This window comes from Musca domestica, unplaced genomic scaffold (genome assembly GCF_030504385.1).
Source record: "Musca domestica strain aabys unplaced genomic scaffold, Musca_domestica.polishedcontigs.V.1.1 91, whole genome shotgun sequence".
Classification (NCBI taxonomy): Eukaryota; Metazoa; Arthropoda; class Insecta; order Diptera; family Muscidae; genus Musca; species Musca domestica.
The window spans coordinates 1,758,831-1,779,242 of record NW_026712439.1 but is presented as its reverse complement, the minus strand read 5'-3'; the positions used below and the strand labels follow the sequence as shown (position 1 = coordinate 1,779,242).

Genomic DNA, 20,412 nt, shown 5'->3' with positions numbered 1-20,412 from the left:
GACGTATGTTAAAATTCCCTAACACCAGACGGCTATTGCTCGTCAGAAGTGAATAGATTTTGGACATATAACGCGGGCCACAGCTTTTTAACAGCGTGATATCCACGTCAAGCTCTTTCAAATCGACTGTTTCACACTTGACCTCTACCTCATCATCTACCTAAGGAGCAATCCCTCATCAATACCGTTCATATAATACGAAATCGTACCAAATGTGGTATATTTTAATACTTTTCGTACCCTTATAGTGGGAATAAATAACAGTAGTGTCCGTTATCGCTTTATACTACCCAAAAAGACTAAACATCGTATTAGAGTTAAAAAAAAACAATACAAATGTATTCTATAATTCTTCATTAAATGTGCAATTTGAAGCATATATTTATTATTTATTTATGACCAATAACGAAAGAAGACAAAACTTCTCGACACCAAGGAACGCTTGTCTTGGGCAGCGTTGAGAATATACCGGAGGTCTGAACGACAACATAAGGAACACTACTTGACACCAAGGAACGATTTTCCTTGAACAGCGTTGAAAAAACACTGGAAATCAGAAAATCACTGGAAATAGCACTACTCGGACTACCTGGAATTTCATTGTAAGTTAACTAATTCAATACAAAAAATGTTTAGGTGAGTGAAGTGCTAGTGAAAAAATAAATGAAAAATAAAACAACGGAAATTAGTGATTGAGTGTAGATGAGTGAGCTAGAAACTTTGTTTGAAAAGCTAAAATTAGAAAATATAGAACAAAAAATGAATGCGGAACAAGTGAGTGAGTTGATAAAAGCGGAGGTGAGCAAAGCATTATCTGCTCAAAGAGTAGGATTTGACAGAAAAATTACCTCGATTCAGGGCCAATTTAACTTGGGAAAACCGAAAGTCCAAAAATTCGTGAAGACTACGATCAATCCACTTGTGCCGTGTGAAATTACTCTAGATGAGATAAAATCTTTTCCGGAATTTTCCGGACAACAAGGCATCTATGTGTCTTGGCACGAGGCTGCGCACAACGCTTACGAATTATTTAAGAGGTATGATGGCAGTGAACGCCACTATCAAGCAGTAACCATACTATGAAATAAAGTGCGGGGTGCAGCCGACGCGTTACCCTCATCATTTAACAAAGTGCTAAATTTTAGTGCAATCATTGCACGACTGTAGTTTACCTATGCGGACAAACGTCCCATCTATTTAATATAACAGGAACTGTCCACACTTAGACAGGGTTCAATGTCATGTTTAGAGTTCTATGACAATGTAGAAAAGAAACTAACGTTATAACGTTAGTCACAAGAAGTAGTAGCAAATAACGAGCGCTACGCTTTTGCGAAAAATTTCGCAAATAAATCTTATGAAAATTCTAACTATAAAAAGGCAAACTCTGCCCAATCTTTCTCTAATCAAGAACACAATGTAGGACACAAGAATCCACATTATTTGGTTAATAGACAGAAACAGGTTGGCCACTTGCAGCAGTTCACAGGTTATCAGAAACCATATGCCAGTAGTAACAAGACGACGAGTGGAGCCTATGGAGGTGGACCCCTCCCTCTCTCAATTTAAGCATCCTACGTATCATACTTACAGGCCGCAAGGAAATATGACGAAACGACCTGTCAATTCTGGGCGATACACAGGACCAAAAATACAACGTGTAAATCATCTTAATGGTGATCATAATCTACCTGATTTACTTGCTGACCTAACATTCGAAGAAGAAGCGGAACTGGTCGAGGATGACAACGAAAATGATGAGCTTACTTTATTGGGGACAAAGCCCCTCCTGCCTTGGATTTCAAAGTCAATTGGGGGGAGAGAAGCTAAGCTTCTTGTCTATACAGGAGCGTCAAAGAGCTATATCAAACCTCTACCTGAACTAAAAGGAATGAAATTAGTTCAGCATTCTTTTTCAGTAAAATCAATCCACGGGATGCTTAAATTGGGAGAGGGGTCCACCTCCATAGGCTCCACGCGTCGTCTTGTTACCACTGTCATATGGTTTCTGATAACCCGTGAACTGCTGCAAGTGGCCAACCTGTTTCTGTCTATTAACCAAATAATGTGGATTCTTGTGTCCCACATTGTGTTCTTGATTAGAGAAAGATTGGGCAGAGTTTGCCTTTTTATTGTTAGAATTTTCATAAGATTTATTTGCGAAATTTTTCGCAAAAGCGTAGCGCTCGTTATTTGCGTGTACTTCTTGTGACTAACGTTATAACGTTAGTTTCTTTTCTACATCGTCATAGAACTCTAAACATGACATTGAACCCTGTCTAAGTGTGGACAGTTCCTGTTATATTAAATAGATGGGACGTTTGTCCGCATAGGTAAACTACAGTCGTGCAATGATTGCACTAAAATTTAGCACTTTGTTAAATGATGAGGGTAACGCGTCGGCTGCACCCCGTACTTTATTTCATAGTATGGTTACTGCTTGATAGTGGCGTTCACTGCCATCATACCTCTTAAATAATTCGTAAGCGTTGTGCGCAGCCTCGTGCCAAGACACATAGGTGCCTTGTTGTCCGGAAAATTCCGGAAGAGATTTTATCTCATCTAAAGTAATTTCACACGGCACAAGTGGGTTGATCGTAATCTTCACGAATTTTTGGACTTTCGGTTTTCCCAAGTTAAATTGGCCCGTTGTTTTATTTTTCATTTATTTTTTCACTAGCACTTCACTCACCTTAACATTTTTTGTATTGAATTAGTTAACTTACAATGAAATTCCAGGTAGTCCAAGTAGTGCTATTTCCAGTGATTTTCTGATTTCCAGTGTTTTTTCAACGCTGTTCAAGGAAAATCGTTCCTTGGTGTCAAGTAGTGTTCCTTATGTTGTCGTTCAGACCTCCGGTATATTCTCAACGCTGCCCAAGACAAGCGTTCCTTGGTGTCGAGAAGTTTTGTCTTCTTTCGTTATTGGTCATAAATAAATAATAAATATATGCTTCAAATTGCACATATAATGAAGAATTATAGAATACATTTGTAGTGTTTTTTTTTTAACTCTAATACGATGTTTAGTCTTTTTGGGTAGTATAAAGCGATAACGGACACAACTGTTATTTATTCCCACTATAAGGGTACGAAAAGTACTAAAATATACCACATTTGGTACGATTTCGTATTATATGAACGGTATTGATGAGGGATTGCTCCTTAGGTAGATGATGAGGTAGAGGTCAAGTGTGAAACAGTCGATTTGAAGGATCTTGACGTGGATATCACGCTGTTAAAAAGCTGCGACCCGCGTTATATGTCCAAAATCTATTCACTTCTGGCGAGCAATAGCCGTCTGGTGTTAGGGAATTTTAACATACGTCAATAATTATGGCATTTAGTCCAAGTAATAAAGTGAGGGCCTGACCAATTTGATAGCTCCACGTTTTGCACAGTAAATAAGGACACGCCCACTAGAATAAGTGGAGACTGCGACAGATCACCAGACAGACCATGTCCCCAGGTATGACAAATGATGTAACTTGACAATCTGTCAATTATTTAGGCTCCTTTGTCGTGATTGAATTTCACAACTGCTTAACCCATCTGATGTTAACGTAGCAGATACATAGAAGTTTCCGGAACATCATCAAAGCTGAAAACGTGGGTAAGACAAGTGAAGCATTGCAACAACAGTACCAGATCGAATACTTTTTTATTAAACGCGTAGAAGTGACAGATCTGAAGAGGAGCGAAATTCATAGAGAACCCCGAGTAAGATCTCTCCAAAGGATGTACTACCAAAACTTACAATGGAGTATGTTGGACATGTGGTAGAAGACCTTGCCCTAAATCTCTATGCTGATTTGAAGTAACTGCATGAACCAGGAGTTCAGAATCTTACTAAACTTCACTTGTCTTTAGACACCCTAACTGTTTCCAACTGTTCCGCTACTAAAGCCAGAAAACGGCATTGGGTCGTCAACTATGTGTGTGGTCGTTAGTCGTACGTGGTATGTAGAAATAAGAAGCCCAGTATCCCTAGAGTAAAGGGAGTTCACAAGTAAAAGGAGTTCACCTGGGACCTCATTTTTCGTGGTGTTCACGTTCTCATCACAATCCGCATGATGATGGAAATTTAGTATGAAATTGGAAGCCAGCTACAGAATATTCCTCGTCAGCTATTTTGTAAAATAATAGAATATTTATAAATTAGTCATACAAGTATATGTTATTATTCTAGATTTTACAATTTCTAAACTCATGCTAAAATCAACATTACATAATCTAATTCGTGCGGTGAAAATCGGTGTATAATAATTGATAGTATCTACTACACTAAAAGGAAAATAAGTTGCCATTTAATATTTTAATATCATCATTGAGTTCAACATAATACTCTGCTTTACAATCTGATCAATTCTAACCTGCTAGTAGAACAAGGCAATACAAAATCTCTCAAAGCAAAAAACAGGAATTGTTTTTGCACAGATTCTATTTTTCTAACAAAATACGTAAAAAATATTTTGTTATATACGGATCAGAAAATTTTTTGGCCCATCGTATTAAAAAATCTAAACGTCCAATTGTTTATTTACCAAAATACCAAGATTGACAAATAATTCTAGAGTTGATAAGAAATCCCACGGCAGCGGATTCTACGACACCGGATTGACACGAAATATCAACACTCCAGTTCGGCCAGCGATGTAATGGATGTGAAGGATGGGTGCATTTTAAGAGTTGTTTCGGTTTAACCCGGTTCCGAGACTATAGCGATAGGGACTATGTTGCATCGTGCTGTACAAACGTAGTTCCCATTGAGTCCACGACCTCGTTGTCAACTTCTGAGTCATCGTCGGAGTACAGAACTTCCCCGCAGTCTCCAGAACAGCAAACTTTATCGCAGCACCTAACATCACATGTTGCTATTGAAATTCCGGACAGTGCATCATTCTTGTAATTCATTTGCAACGGAATCCGAGGTAAAATTGATGAGATAGTGGATTTTATGAATCGGAGGAATATCTTGATAGCATCGGTGAATGAAACAAAGCTCAATGAAAATTGTAGCTTACAACGTTGAAATGGTTGCAACGTATTGAAGAAAGATCCCAAGAGAAGTGAAGGTGGGGCATTAGCATTCCTGTTACACCATTCTATTCAATACAGATCTATCTCGCTTGAGCTAGTCTCTAGTGACCCATATATGGAATGTATGGGGCAGCAGTCAAGTGTGGAACTGTATAATGTGTATATCCCGCCTGTTAATAGCTGCCAACCGCGTTACTTGCTTAATATTTTACCTTCTTTCTCTATTTACCTTCTTCAAAAAATGTAAATCGCAAAATTTTTCGATTTGAAACCGTTTTTGGTTTTGCAAGTGAAATTGTATTTTTGTGGCAACTGTGACATTAAAACACTCTCAAATGATTTTAAGTAATAAAAATGTTGTCTTAATGACAAATTGTAATAGTTTCTCAATTAACGAAGGCAATTGTTAACGAAGTGTTGCCACGTCACTTTTTTTCGCCACAACAAAAATTATTCATCTGTGAAAACCAAACAATGTGGTATTACGAATAATAAACTGAAGCATAAAGAAAAAAGAAACTCAAAAAAAAAAAAATAATAAATAATTTTGTACAAAAATTTTGCCACGTTACTTTTTTCTTGAAAATAACTTTTTTGTCAAACAAAAATTATTCATCTGTGAAAACTAAACAATATGGTATTAAGAATAATAAACTGAAGCATAAAGAAAAAAGAAACTAAAAAAATAATTTTGTACAAAAATTGTGGAATGCTGTTTAATTAGTCAATAATTAATATTTTAGGGGCGGGCACAGGAAAAACACATGGTCAGACTGGACAGTATACATTAAAAAGATTATATATATTGTTGTCATATTTACACTGAAATCGTAATTCACCAAATCGTACAAAATCTTAAGAAGCTAACACAAAAATGAACGACTTTGAATTACGAAATTCTAACTATTTCGATACGTGACATTCCTGGTAAACCCTATTTTGGAAGGCAATAACCTTCTGAGTTGTGGCATTCCATCCTAGGTAATGACCAGAGGAGATCAGCGTTGGCAGAACAGATTGACTGCTCCACATTTTACAGAAGAGTGTCATAGTTCGCCAGATTTAACCATTGTGTCACCCTGTCTGATAAATGACGTGACTTGGAAACCCGTCATTTCTCTTGGATACCCGAGATAAGACCAAACTTCCCAGCAGAGGCAGCGGGATTAGCAAACGAGCGTGATGATCTCCGTCGTACCAACCCTACTGATCCTAGAATCAGTGATTTGACAGAGGAAGTCAACCGGTTGGTACAGGAGCATAAGAGGCAAAAGTGGCTAGACCATCTGAAGTGCTGTAACATTGGAACTGATATGAGTAAGCTGTGGGTATCGGTTAAGTCGCTCTCGAACCCTGGAAAAAAGGATGATAGTACCTCAGTCACTTTTAACGACGTAACGGTGACTGATCCGAAGAGGTGCGCGGAATATTTTAACCGAAAATTTGTCGAGCACCCCGAGAGCGATAGGGCGAGGAGAAGAGTACTACGTCGTTTCAGATCTCTTTTTCCGCCTAGGAGGAACCACCACAGTTTACGATGGGTGATGTTACAAATGTTATCCGTAACGCTAAGTCATCCAAAGCGTTGGGCCCGGACGGAATCTCAATGGTAATGTTGAAGCAGCTGGATACGCCGGGAGTCGAGTACTTAACGAAAGTTCTCAATTTGTCGCTAGCCACCCACATAGTGCCCGAAACCTGGAAAATGGGCCGGGTGGTCCCGCTACTGAAGCCAGGCAAGGATGCCAGTAAAGGCGAATCGTACAGGCCGATTTCGCTTTTGTCGCCAGTAGCTAAGACTCTTGAGGCTTTACTCCTCCCCAGCATTAGAGGGAGCTATCCAGTTGCCAACCATCAGCACGGATTCCGTCCACAACATAGTAACACAACAGCATTACACGCCATTTCCACAGATATTAGTAGAGGATTGAACCAGAACAAGCCGTGTGACAGAACACTGTTGGTAGCCCTTGACCTATGAAAGGCATTTGATATGCTCGATCATGCCATACTGTTTGAGGACGTGCAGATAACCACCCTCCGGCCAAGTTTGAAACGTTAGATAATCAACTATATGTGTGGACGCCAGGCGTACGTGGAATTCCGGAACAAGAAGTCCAAAGCCCGTAGAGTGAAACAGGGAGTTCACCAAGGTGGGGTGATATCTCCGGAACTGTTTAACCTCTACCTTTCCGGCATTCCTCGCCCTCCAGAGGGCATAGAGATCGTGACGTATGCGGATGATTGTACGACCATGGTGTTGAACAATGCCTGTCAAATTTGGATGAAAATGTATTTCAACGACAATTTGCAAAAAAATCCAATATACCACTAAACACAAGCTATTGTAGGCGGCTGAGGTTGGTAATTTATTTTTTAGTGAAACAAGTATGGCTGGTTTCATGTATTTAAATTTGATGAGAGGCAATTTTGAGCGATCCGTTAGAAAATTGGGCATTTCCGAAAGCTGGAGTGGCTTTTACACGATGTTGCAAAACACCTGCATTCATGGTTTATTTATTTTTCATACGTAAATACCATCGACATATTGTCATACGTAAATATTTCAGCTATGAAAATAAATTTTGTTTGTAACAACCATGGTAGAATTAAGAAGGTAGGGTCATGGAATCATATGTTTGCAATTATTCAAAATTATTCATTTGACAACATCTCATTGTCAAAATATATGTTTCTAAATCCATTGTACATACAGAGATGCGGAAGGGGGTGATAAGGTAAATTACAGAAAATGCAGAGATGGATATGCTTATTTGAAATGACATTACCTTTTGAACTTTACCATGGTAATAACGTTACCTAAAATTCGACGTAGCGTATATAAATATTCAACTTCCCCATCCTGGAAAAATATTTTGTACGTCTATTAGTAAATTAGTATGTTTTTCAACTATAATCATCTTATTTTGCATTACGAATTAGCTAAACCTAATATGACGCAGTCTACCTACTTGACTTCGAAAATATGAAATTGAAAAATATATATAAAATATGTACCTAATAAAACTTTAACATTCCTAATTGTAGTTTCTGAGGAATAATAAAACAGATAATTGTCGTTTTCAGAAGCTCGCTACTCCGGCACCTTTTAATATTTTGAGTTAATTTTTTGGTTTGCTAACGTTCAATATGTTTACTATCGAATCTCATATTGAAATTAAAAATTGGTGATGGGGCTTTGGCCAGGAAAATGTATTTCTGAAACATTGTGCGTCGCGTCGTTGAAACACACACACACACTCAAATTAAATATATGTACATAAGTACTAACCTCGTTGATGAGATGGTTTGCTGTGGTAAGCATAATCGCTTCGCTCTCTGAACACCCTGGTTCATTTCCCAAAATTACAGTCGCAGAAGCGTTTTCCGTGAATATTAAGCAATAACATATACTATTTCACACGCTGCACTTGCTTATTAGTCTGCATAAAAATTATATCCAGTAATCTAACTCCACATACCACATGCAACAATTGATAATTGTATATTATTTATTCTTAACTCGATAGTCTGTTCACATTTTCTTATCTTAGTCAATGCGGGTTTCATTGAGACGTTTAAATGCGGACTCTTCAAATTGCAGGTTCTTCGTTTGGGCACGCAACATTATGAGTTGTTCCATATTTCACTGGAATGCTATGGCAAGGTGCCTATGATGATCCATACATCAGGTAAATCCAAGGGAATGCCATGAGGTGAGCCAATGTGTGAAGTGTCACTGTAAACAAAGTAAAAGAAATGGTAACAAATGAAAATCGAAAAAAGTAGACTATTTGTTTTGCCGTATAACACAACCAACCATCGGTCTCCAAATCCAATTCCGCTTCAAAGGTGTCACTGCGTCCATAACGATTGACGGCACCACTATTGGCCTAAATGTAGATATCATCCACCTCCACTTTTTCTGTCAGTTCGGTAAATTTACCAATTTGCCCGTACCTGATAGTACGTCCAGCTGTGAGACAAGACCAGCATTTTCTTGTGTTTCGTTAAATTCACAACTATAGCAGCAGCTTCTCGGACAGCATTTTGTCACCTTCGCCATGTATGCCCAAACCTTTAATATGGCTATGATCAGAAATGCGTTGGGTGCGAACGCTACTTTTAATTTCTTCGATTTTCATGAGTTGACAGTTGACATTTTTGACCCGAAAATCTGGGTTCAAGACCCGGCCTGGACACGGCCCCTATTACCCGATATAGACAATATAGGTATTTTATGAAAATACCTACCCAACCAGTGGTCACGATTCGGAAATTATAGTCAAATTATCGATTTTTTGGACCCGGATTTTTTATAAAACCCCCAAAAAGTCCAAAAAGGGCCCATTATGGGGGTCAACAAAATTGATGCCAAATTATAGCTGGCACTCTTACCTTTCCAAAATGCTACAATTTGTGTTAATACCTTTTTCGGGTCCAGAGATATGGGTCTTTCCATCCGCATAACCCGATTCTAACCAGTTTATTAAAATTATGTTTTCAGTAAAAAAGATTCATTTCGCGTAGCCGTCGTTGGAATTACAAAAGCACCACATTTAGAAAACTTTGGTTGGCGTTAGCCTGTGTTGGACATAATCAGAGGAGAAAATCCAATCAGCTGAGCTGGAAGGGGGACCTTATACTTGAATCATGGCTACAATGTTGTCAACTTGATGGTTTTGTAAAAATATAGTACGGTTGCAATTTCTAGTTGCTGATGCTGCGTGTGGTAATGTATGGTAATAACGAAGAATATGAGTAACATTTTAACAAATTGTAAATATATAATATTTGATAGTGACATTCCATTCTTTATGATGAAAGGAGGACATATTATTTAATAAATTGCGCTGTTCATTTATTGTTGCAAAAACCTAATTTTTATTCGAAAATAATGAATGTACACTACATATGATTTCCAAAATTTTTATATTAAAAATTACGTTAACAGCGTTACCCAAAAGTCAACATCCTGTGTCGACGTTATTCACCGCACAATTTAATCATATGTATTTATATAATTTTTACCGAAATACATCTAGCGTACGTAATTTCAAAGCAGAAGATCCCAAGAGAAGTGAAGGTGGGGCATTAGCATTCCTGTTACACCATTCTATTCAATACAGATCTATCTCGCTTGAGCTAGTCTCTAGTGACCCATATATGGAATGTATGGGGCAGCAGTCAAGTGTGGAACTGTATAATGTGTATATCCCGCCTGTTAATAGCTGCCAACCGCGTTACTTGCTTAATATTTTACCTTCTTTCTCTATTTACCTTCTTCAAAAAATGTAAATCGCAAAATTTTTCGATTTGAAACCGTTTTTGGTTTTGCAAGTGAAATTGTATTTTTGTGGCAACTGTGACATTAAAACACTCTCAAATGATTTTAAGTAATAAAAATGTTGTCTTAATGACAAATTGTAATAGTTTCTCAATTAACGAAGGCAATTGTTAACGAAGTGTTGCCACGTCACTTTTTTCGCCACAACAAAAATTATTCATCTGTGAAAACCAAACAATGTGGTATTACGAATAATAAACTGAAGCATAAAGAAAAAAGAAACTCAAAAAAAAAAATAATAAATAATTTTGTACAAAAATTTTGCCACGTTACTTTTTTCTTGAAAATAACTTTTTTTGTCAAACAAAAATTATTCATCTGTGAAAACTAAACAATATGGTATTAAGAATAATAAACTGAAGCATAAAGAAAAAAGAAACTAAAAAAATAATTTTGTACAAAAATTGTGGAATGCTGTTTAATTAGTCAATAATTAATATTTTAGGGGCGGGCACAGGAAAAACACATGGTCAGACTGGACAGTATACATTAAAAAGATTATATATATTGTTGTCATATTTACACTGAAATCGTAATTCACCAAATCGTACAAAATCTTAAGAAGCTAACACAAAAATGAACGACTTTGAATTACGAAATTCTAACTATTTCGATACGTGACATTCCTGGTAAACCCTATTTTGGAAGGCAATAACCTTCTGAGTTGTGGCATTCCATCCTAGGTAATGACCAGAGGAGATCAGCGTTGGCAGAACAGATTGACTGCTCCACATTTTACAGAAGAGTGTCATAGTTCGCCAGATTTAACCATTGTGTCACCCTGTCTGATAAATGACGTGACTTGGAAACCCGTCATTTCTCTTGGATACCCGAGATAAGACCAAACTTCCCAGCAGAGGCAGCGGGATTAGCAAACGAGCGTGATGATCTCCGTCGTACCAACCCTACTGATCCTAGAATCAGTGATTTGACAGAGGAAGTCAACCGGTTGGTACAGGAGCATAAGAGGCAAAAGTGGCTAGACCATCTGAAGTGCTGTAACATTGGAACTGATATGAGTAAGCTGTGGGTATCGGTTAAGTCGCTCTCGAACCCTGGAAAAAAGGATGATAGTACCTCAGTCACTTTTAACGACGTAACGGTGACTGATCCGAAGAGGTGCGCGGAATATTTTAACCGAAAATTTGTCGAGCACCCCGAGAGCGATAGGGCGAGGAGAAGAGTACTACGTCGTTTCAGATCTCTTTTTCCGCCTAGGAGGAACCACCACAGTTTACGATGGGTGATGTTACAAATGTTATCCGTAACGCTAAGTCATCCAAAGCGTTGGGCCCGGACGGAATCTCAATGGTAATGTTGAAGCAGCTGGATACGCCGGGAGTCGAGTACTTAACGAAAGTTCTCAATTTGTCGCTAGCCACCCACATAGTGCCCGAAACCTGGAAAATGGGCCGGGTGGTCCCGCTACTGAAGCCAGGCAAGGATGCCAGTAAAGGCGAATCGTACAGGCCGATTTCGCTTTTGTCGCCAGTAGCTAAGACTCTTGAGGCTTTACTCCTCCCCAGCATTAGAGGGAGCTATCCAGTTGCCAACCATCAGCACGGATTCCGTCCACAACATAGTAACACAACAGCATTACACGCCATTTCCACAGATATTAGTAGAGGATTGAACCAGAACAAGCCGTGTGACAGAACACTGTTGGTAGCCCTTGACCTATGAAAGGCATTTGATATGCTCGATCATGCCATACTGTTTGAGGACGTGCAGATAACCACCCTCCGGCCAAGTTTGAAACGTTAGATAATCAACTATATGTGTGGACGCCAGGCGTACGTGGAATTCCGGAACAAGAAGTCCAAAGCCCGTAGAGTGAAACAGGGAGTTCACCAAGGTGGGGTGATATCTCCGGAACTGTTTAACCTCTACCTTTCCGGCATTCCTCGCCCTCCAGAGGGCATAGAGATCGTGACGTATGCGGATGATTGTACGACCATGGTGTTGAACAATGCCTGTCAAATTTGGATGAAAATGTATTTCAACGACAATTTGCAAAAAAATCCAATATACCACTAAACACAAGCTATTGTAGGCGGCTGAGGTTGGTAATTTATTTTTTAGTGAAACAAGTATGGCTGGTTTCATGTATTTAAATTTGATGAGAGGCAATTTTGAGCGATCCGTTAGAAAATTGGGCATTTCCGAAAGCTGGAGTGGCTTTTACACGATGTTGCAAAACACCTGCATTCATGGTTTATTTATTTTTCATACGTAAATACCATCGACATATTGTCATACGTAAATATTTCAGCTATGAAAATAAATTTTGTTTGTAACAACCATGGTAGAATTAAGAAGGTAGGGTCATGGAATCATATGTTTGCAATTATTCAAAATTATTCATTTGACAACATCTCATTGTCAAAATATATGTTTCTAAATCCATTGTACATACAGAGATGCGGAAGGGGGTGATAAGGTAAATTACAGAAAATGCAGAGATGGATATGCTTATTTGAAATGACATTACCTTTTGAACTTTACCATGGTAATAACGTTACCTAAAATTCGACGTAGCGTATATAAATATTCAACTTCCCCATCCTGGAAAAATATTTTGTACGTCTATTAGTAAATTAGTATGTTTTTCAACTATAATCATCTTATTTTGCATTACGAATTAGCTAAACCTAATATGACGCAGTCTACCTACTTGACTTCGAAAATATGAAATTGAAAAATATATATAAAATATGTACCTAATAAAACTTTAACATTCCTAATTGTAGTTTCTGAGGAATAATAAAACAGATAATTGTCGTTTTCAGAAGCTCGCTACTCCGGCACCTTTTAATATTTTGAGTTAATTTTTTGGTTTGCTAACGTTCAATATGTTTACTATCGAATCTCATATTGAAATTAAAAATTGGTGATGGGGTTTTGGCCAGGAAAATGTATTTCTGAAACATTGTGCGTCGCGTCGTTGAAACACACACACACACTCAAATTAAATATATGTACATAAGTACTAACCTCGTTGATGAGATGGTTTGCTGTGGTAAGCATAATCGCTTCGCTCTCTGAACACCCTGGTTCATTTCCCAAAATTACAGTCGCAGAAGCGTTTTCCGTGAATATTAAGCAATAACATATACTATTTCACACGCTGCACTTGCTTATTAGTCTGCATAAAAATTATATCCAGTAATCTAACTCCACATACCACATGCAACAATTGATAATTGTATATTATTTATTCTTAACTCGATAGTCTGTTCACATTTTCTTATCTTAGTCAATGCGGGTTTCATTGAGACGTTTAAATGCGGACTCTTCAAATTGCAGGTTCTTCGTTTGGGCACGCAACATTATGAGTTGTTCCATATTTCACTGGAATGCTATGGCAAGGTGCCTATGATGATCCATACATCAGGTAAATCCAAGGGAATGCCATGAGGTGAGCCAATGTGTGAAGTGTCACTGTAAACAAAGTAAAAGAAATGGTAACAAATGAAAATCGAAAAAAGTAGACTATTTGTTTTGCCGTATAACACAACCAACCATCGGTCTCCAAATCCAATTCCGCTGCAAAGGTGTCACTGCGTCCATAACGATTGACGGCACCACTATTGGCCTAAATGTAGATATCATCCACCTCCACTTTTTCTGTCAGTTCGGTAAATTTACCAATTTGCCCGTACCTGATAGTACGTCCAGCTGTGAGACAAGACCAGCATTTTCTTGTGTTTCGTTAAATTCACAACTATAGCAGCAGCTTCTCGGACAGCATTTTGTCACCTTCGCCATGTATGCCCAAACCTTTAATATGGCTATGATCAGAAATGCGTTGGGTGCGAACGCTACTTTTAATTTCTTCGATTTTCATGAGTTGACAGTTGACATTTTTGACCCGAAAATCTGGGTTCAAGACCCGGCCTGGACACGGCCCCTATTACCCGATATAGACAATATAGGTATTTTATGAAAATACCTACCCAACCAGTGGTCACGATTCGGAAATTATAGTCAAATTATCGATTTTTTGGACCCGGATTTTTTATAAAACCCCCAAAAAGTCCAAAAAGGGCCCATTATGGGGGTCAACAAAATTGATGCCAAATTATAGCTGGCACTCTTACCTTTCCAAAATGCTACAATTTGTGTTAATACCTTTTTCGGGTCCAGAGATATGGGTCTTTCCATCCGCATAACCCGATTCTAACCAGTTTATTAAAATTATGTTTTCAGTAAAAAAGATTCATTTCGCGTAGCCGTCGTTGGAATTACAAAAGCACCACATTTAGAAAACTTTGGTTGGCGTTAGCCTGTGTTGGACATAATCAGAGGAGAAAATCCAATCAGCTGAGCTGGAAGGGGGACCTTATACTTGAATCATGGCTACAATGTTGTCAACTTGATGGTTTTGTAAAAATATAGTACGGTTGCAATTTCTAGTTGCTGATGCTGCGTGTGGTAATGTATGGTAATAACGAAGAATATGAGTAACATTTTAACAAATTGTAAATATATAATATTTGATAGTGACATTCCATTCTTTATGATGAAAGGAGGACATATTATTTAATAAATTGCGCTGTTCATTTATTGTTGCAAAAACCTAATTTTTATTCGAAAATAATGAATGTACACTACATATGATTTCCAAAATTTTTATATTAAAAATTACGTTAACAGCGTTACCCAAAAGTCAACATCCTGTGTCGACGTTATTCACCGCACAATTTAATCATATGTATTTATATAATTTTTACCGAAATACATCTAGCGTACGTAATTTCAAAGCAGAAGATTTTCAACATTGACAATTGAACAAATTCCTTTTATGTGTGTTGAAAATGGAAATTAATAATAAAAAAATAAATGAATAAATGTCTGTAAGGTGGTTTATTTTTAAATATATATCTGATTTTTTCCAACGTTATTAGATTGTAGATGTACCTGGATCATTTGGGTATTATATACCAAGTCGAAGTATTGTACACCAAGTCGAATTTTAGGTAAAGCTGTTAATTAGAAAAATGTAACAGTTCCCTTACCAGTTAGTTGCGAAAATAGCAGAAGAGCAAACTTAAAAAAAATTATTTTATGGTCTTACAGAGAAAAAGTTAAAAGGAGATGGGAACAGAAAAATAGAAACTCTAAAAAACCAACATTTTGTCACCAATAACGCAACAGGACAACCAATAAAAATAAAATGAACAAAAGATTCCATGCAGATTTTTGTTGAACTTCAATAAAAACATTTGAGCTGACTTAAAAATATAAGAACAATACAATGGAGACCACATGACATATAAGTCCGGCCACCGTGGAATTACCAGATGGGTTTGTCCTTTCAAAATAAGTTGTCTAGGAGCATTTTCGATACACTTTCCGAAAATGGACATCATCAAGGTGCATCCTTAACCATTTTCCCACAATGGGCCCAGACCAATTTCTCCTACAGTGACGATATGAAATATAAGTCTGACCACCGTGGGATTTCCAGATGGGTTTGGTCTTTCAAAATAAGAAGTCTAGGAGCATTCTCGATGCTCTTTCCGAAAATGTACACCATAAAGTTACATCCTTAACCTTTTTTCCACAGTGGGTCCAAACCAATTTATTCTAAGAGCACCACATGAAATATAAGTCTGGCCATTGTGGGATTTGGTCTAGGAGCATTTACGATGGTCCTTCCGAAAGTGGACACCATAAAGGTGCATCCTTAACCATTTTCCATTAGTTTGTTTCAGTTTTAAAGTATTTATGTGCGCAGTGTTTTGAATGCCAAATTTGATATTGGAACAAAGTTTTTGCAATTGTAAATGGAAATTGCAATAAAATGGAAATAAAATTTTTATCATTATACAATTTTCATTACTGTAAATTTTATTTTTTCCATAACAAGCAGTTTTGAGTTATATTTTTTTTTTTTTTTCCGAACGTTCCCACGCCTCACATTCCCACCCCTGCCGACCGAGGGGGCGACCTCCCTTTACGGAGGGATCGCGTACACATCATGATCCGCATCATAATGGGAATTCAGTAGGAAATTTAAAACCAGCTACAGAATTTAATTCATCAGCTAGTTTGTCAAATAATAAAACATGTATGTTAATTGTTTAAAAAAATAGAATTATTCTAGATTTAATAACTTCTAAACTCATACCAAAATCTACATTACAGTACACAGAATTAAAGTCAACACACATTTTACTAAGAGGTTCGCCCATTGAATAATTCGTGCGGTGAAAATCAGTATATAATAATTGGTAGTATCTACTAGATCTAAACGGAACATTAATTCTAATAGATGAAATCAGAAAATCTGAGGGTATATTACCATTTAATATTTTTAGTACAAACATGGAGTTCAACATAATACGTCTGCTTTTAAGTGTAGGCAATCTAATTAATTTTAGCCTGCTAGAATAAGAAGGCAAAACAAAATCACTATTCCAATGTAAACCTCGTAAGGCAAATAGCAGAAATTGTTTTTGCACGGATTCTATTTTATCTGAGTATGTTGCATATTGAGGATCCCATACAACAGAACCGTATTCCAATATAGGTCTAACAAGAGACGTAAATAACTGTTTTGTTATATATGGATCAGAAAATTCTTTGGCCCACCGTTTAACAAAACCTAAAACACCATTTGCTTTATTTACCATTGTTATTACATGGCTATTAAAATTTAATTTTTGATTCATTAAGAGGCTAAGATCAACAAATGAATCTACAGTTGATAATGAATGACCGTCAATATTATATTTTAATATCAGAGAAGAAGATCTGGAGAAGCACATATGCTTACATTTGCTTAAATTTAACTCCATACAATTTAACGTGCACCATTTAAAAAGGCTATCTAAATCGTTTTGAAGTAAACTCGCTCGTTTATCACAATTATGGGAAATGAATAATTTAACATCATCTGCGTACATTAACAATTTCGAGTAATTTATGGAATTAGGTAAATCGTTGATAAATAAAAGAAAGAGGACCGGTCCAAGGTGACTTCCTTGCGGAACACCCGATGGAACGTTAATCGTTTTGGATAGATACCCTTCAAACAAAACTAGTTGTGATCTATTTTGTAAGTAAGATGATATCCATTTGACTAAGTTTGTGTTGAAACCCATATAATTTAATTTATATATTAGGAGTTCATGGTTAACCCTATCAAAAGCTTTACTAAAATCGGTATAAATTGTATCAGTTTGTTTACGCTGAACAAATCCTTTTATTTCTGTTGACGTAAATTCTATAAGATTTGTTGTAGTTGAAAGACCACTACGAAAACCATGCTGATATGGACTCAATATAGATTGAATTTTCTGTGAAATTACTGCAGTAATTAATTTTTCAAACAATTTTGGTATGGCACTTAATTTTGCAATTCCTCTATAATTTGACACATTAGTAAGACTACCAGACTTATGTAAAGGTATAATATAAGATTTTTTCCAAAAAGTAGGAAAGTGACCAAATTTAAGTGAATAATTAAACAATATAGTTAACGGAAGTGCTAATGTTTCTGAACAATATTTAAGAATTATATTAGGTATGCCATCCGGTCCTGGACATTTAATCGATTTTAAACTACGCAGACTATTGGATACATCATGACGTTGTAGAAAAGGCATACAAATTTGATCAGCCTGTGATAACTTATAAGGATACGAGTCTTTAATTTGGCAAGATGTACTGGAATAGGTTGTGGCAAAAAAATCTGCGAAACATTCAGCAATATCTGTGCCTGTGACAAATTCTTTATTGTTATATTTCAATACTGAGGGCTTTGAGGAAACTTTTCGTTTTAGATTAACAAAATCATAAAAAGATTTAGGATTGGATTTAACATTATTTTTAATCTTGTCTAGGTAAAGATTATACAATCTACGAGACTCTAAAGTATATTTAGATCTAGCAACAGAGTAATTAGTGTAGTCTATTGTTAAGCCTGATTTTTTATATTTACGAAAAAGCTTATTTTTAGAATTTTTTAAACTTGATAACTCAGGGGTTATCCATGGATGTTTATTTGAATTTTTAACTCTAGTGGTTGGAACACATTCCAGTTTAAATCTATTTAAAATATCATAAAATTTATCAATTACATATTCTAAATCTGTATGGCTGTTATGAGGGTATTAAGTTTTCGAAAATTAGTTTTTTTGTAATTAAGGACTGTTTTAAATGAGTCGGACTGACTTTCTTCAATTACATAACTGTGAGTCATGGAGATATATAAAGAGCCTTGTTGCAAATATCATTTTTATGGCGGGGGCCATGGATAATGATCTTTGGACAGGTTGAGTTTTGCCAGTAGCAGTCTCGGGACGATCACTAGTGATAAGTGAAGGAAATGATAATTCCTGTATGTCACGAGTAGATTGTGAGGTTTTCTTAGAAACCTCACTATCAATATTCATAACATCAGGATTAATTACCCCTTTACCTATACCGCTGTTATCTACCGGAACTGGGTGTGTAATAACACTGGCATACGACTGTTCACGTCCAGTCTCAGTTGTATCAGTGATATTAACTGAGACCGGTTGTGGAACAGTGTTCTCAACAGAAACTATTGCTTTGCGACTAGGCATTCCCTTAGTTGGTGCCTTTTTCGCAGCCCTTTTGCGTTTCTGTCCAGAAACTGACGGTGACGACACAAACTCATCTAACTCTTGGTATTTCTCAAACAATGTAGAGAAATTCTCAAATCGGAGTGATAATGAGGAAAAATCTTTTTTCATCGATGTTAATTCCGACTGCAACTCCTTTACAAAATTATAAAAGTCTGCAGAGAGTTTCCTGCATTGCACACAACACCAACGAACACCAACATTATTTCTAATTGTGTCTACTACTTTTGCATTAATCCTAGCACATTTTGCATGCCATTGATTAAGACAAAACCAACAGGTAACACACAATTCATCCTCTGCAACAATATTACACAATTCAAAAGGGCACGACATTTTCTTTATTTTAATTATATATATTTCTTTTTTAATACACAAGTTCCAAATATTTATTTAAGATTAGATCTGTAGCTGGAATTTTTGTTATTTATATTTATTCTTTTTTATTATTTTTTTTTTTAATGTTGGCAACTCTTTTGAGATGACAAACAAAACAAGACGATAATGTTACAACAACTAATTAGCTAATGTAACAAAAGAAAGAGGATAAAAGGAAAATGTAAAACTACACAATTTTAAAATTGATATAACTTTAAAACACAAAACAAGATTTTAAAACACTACACCAATTATCACTTTGAGTTACAAATCACTATTGAACACTTTTAAACACTTTTTTACCAGATTAATTAATTTAATAACGCAATAACTATTAATTTTTTTCAAAAGCACGGAGCACCACAATTTTTTGAACTAATCACAACAGGGTTGCCAACACATGATAAATTTACTCTCACTGAAATGTAGTTAAATTTATCTCTGAGAGAAAACCTGTGTTAAACGAAACGAAAGATCAAAGCAGTGAAATATAATTTTAAATTTATTTTCACGCACATTATTTTACCTACATTATTCACCAAATTTTCTCCGATATATATATATATATATATATATATATATATATATATATATATATATATATATGTATATATATATATATATATCGGAGAAAATATATATATATATATATATATATATATATATATATGTATATATATATATATATATATCGGAGAAAATATATATATATATATATATATATATATATATATATATATATATATATATATATATATATATATATATATATATATATCGGAGAATATATATATATATATATATATATATATATATGTATATATATATATATATATATATATATATATGTATATATATATATATATATATATATATATATATATATATATATATATATATATATATATATATATATATATATATATATATATATGTATATATATATATATATATATATATATATATGATAGGTCTGTTCTGGACGGAGTGGTACAATAGGAACGCTTATCATCCCCCTTTAAGAGCAATTCT

The 20,412-nt window shown here is 35.9% G+C and overlaps 2 long non-coding RNA genes across 7 annotated transcripts; one reads left to right on the top strand and one right to left on the bottom strand.

Moving 5' to 3' along the window:
- Positions 1–8,650: 8,650 nt before the first annotated feature.
- LOC131806980 (uncharacterized) lies at positions 8,651–13,827 on the top strand. Its single transcript, XR_009344264.1, has 3 exons — positions 8,651–8,756; positions 9,548–13,406; positions 13,694–13,827. It is a non-coding gene; the product is annotated as an uncharacterized LOC131806980 (long non-coding RNA).
- Positions 13,584–19,800, bottom strand: LOC105262339 (probable RNA-directed DNA polymerase from transposon BS). Of its 6 annotated transcripts, none has more exons than XR_009344259.1 (3): positions 14,488–19,800; positions 13,910–14,339; positions 13,584–13,828 (listed from the first exon to the last, which is right to left on the bottom strand). It is a non-coding gene; the product is annotated as a probable RNA-directed DNA polymerase from transposon BS (long non-coding RNA). The 6 variants fall into 6 exon arrangements; XR_009344260.1 differs by having other exon boundaries at positions 13,910–14,297; XR_009344261.1 differs by having other exon boundaries at positions 13,910–14,297; positions 14,519–19,800.
- Between the last annotated feature and the right edge of the window lie 612 nt (positions 19,801–20,412).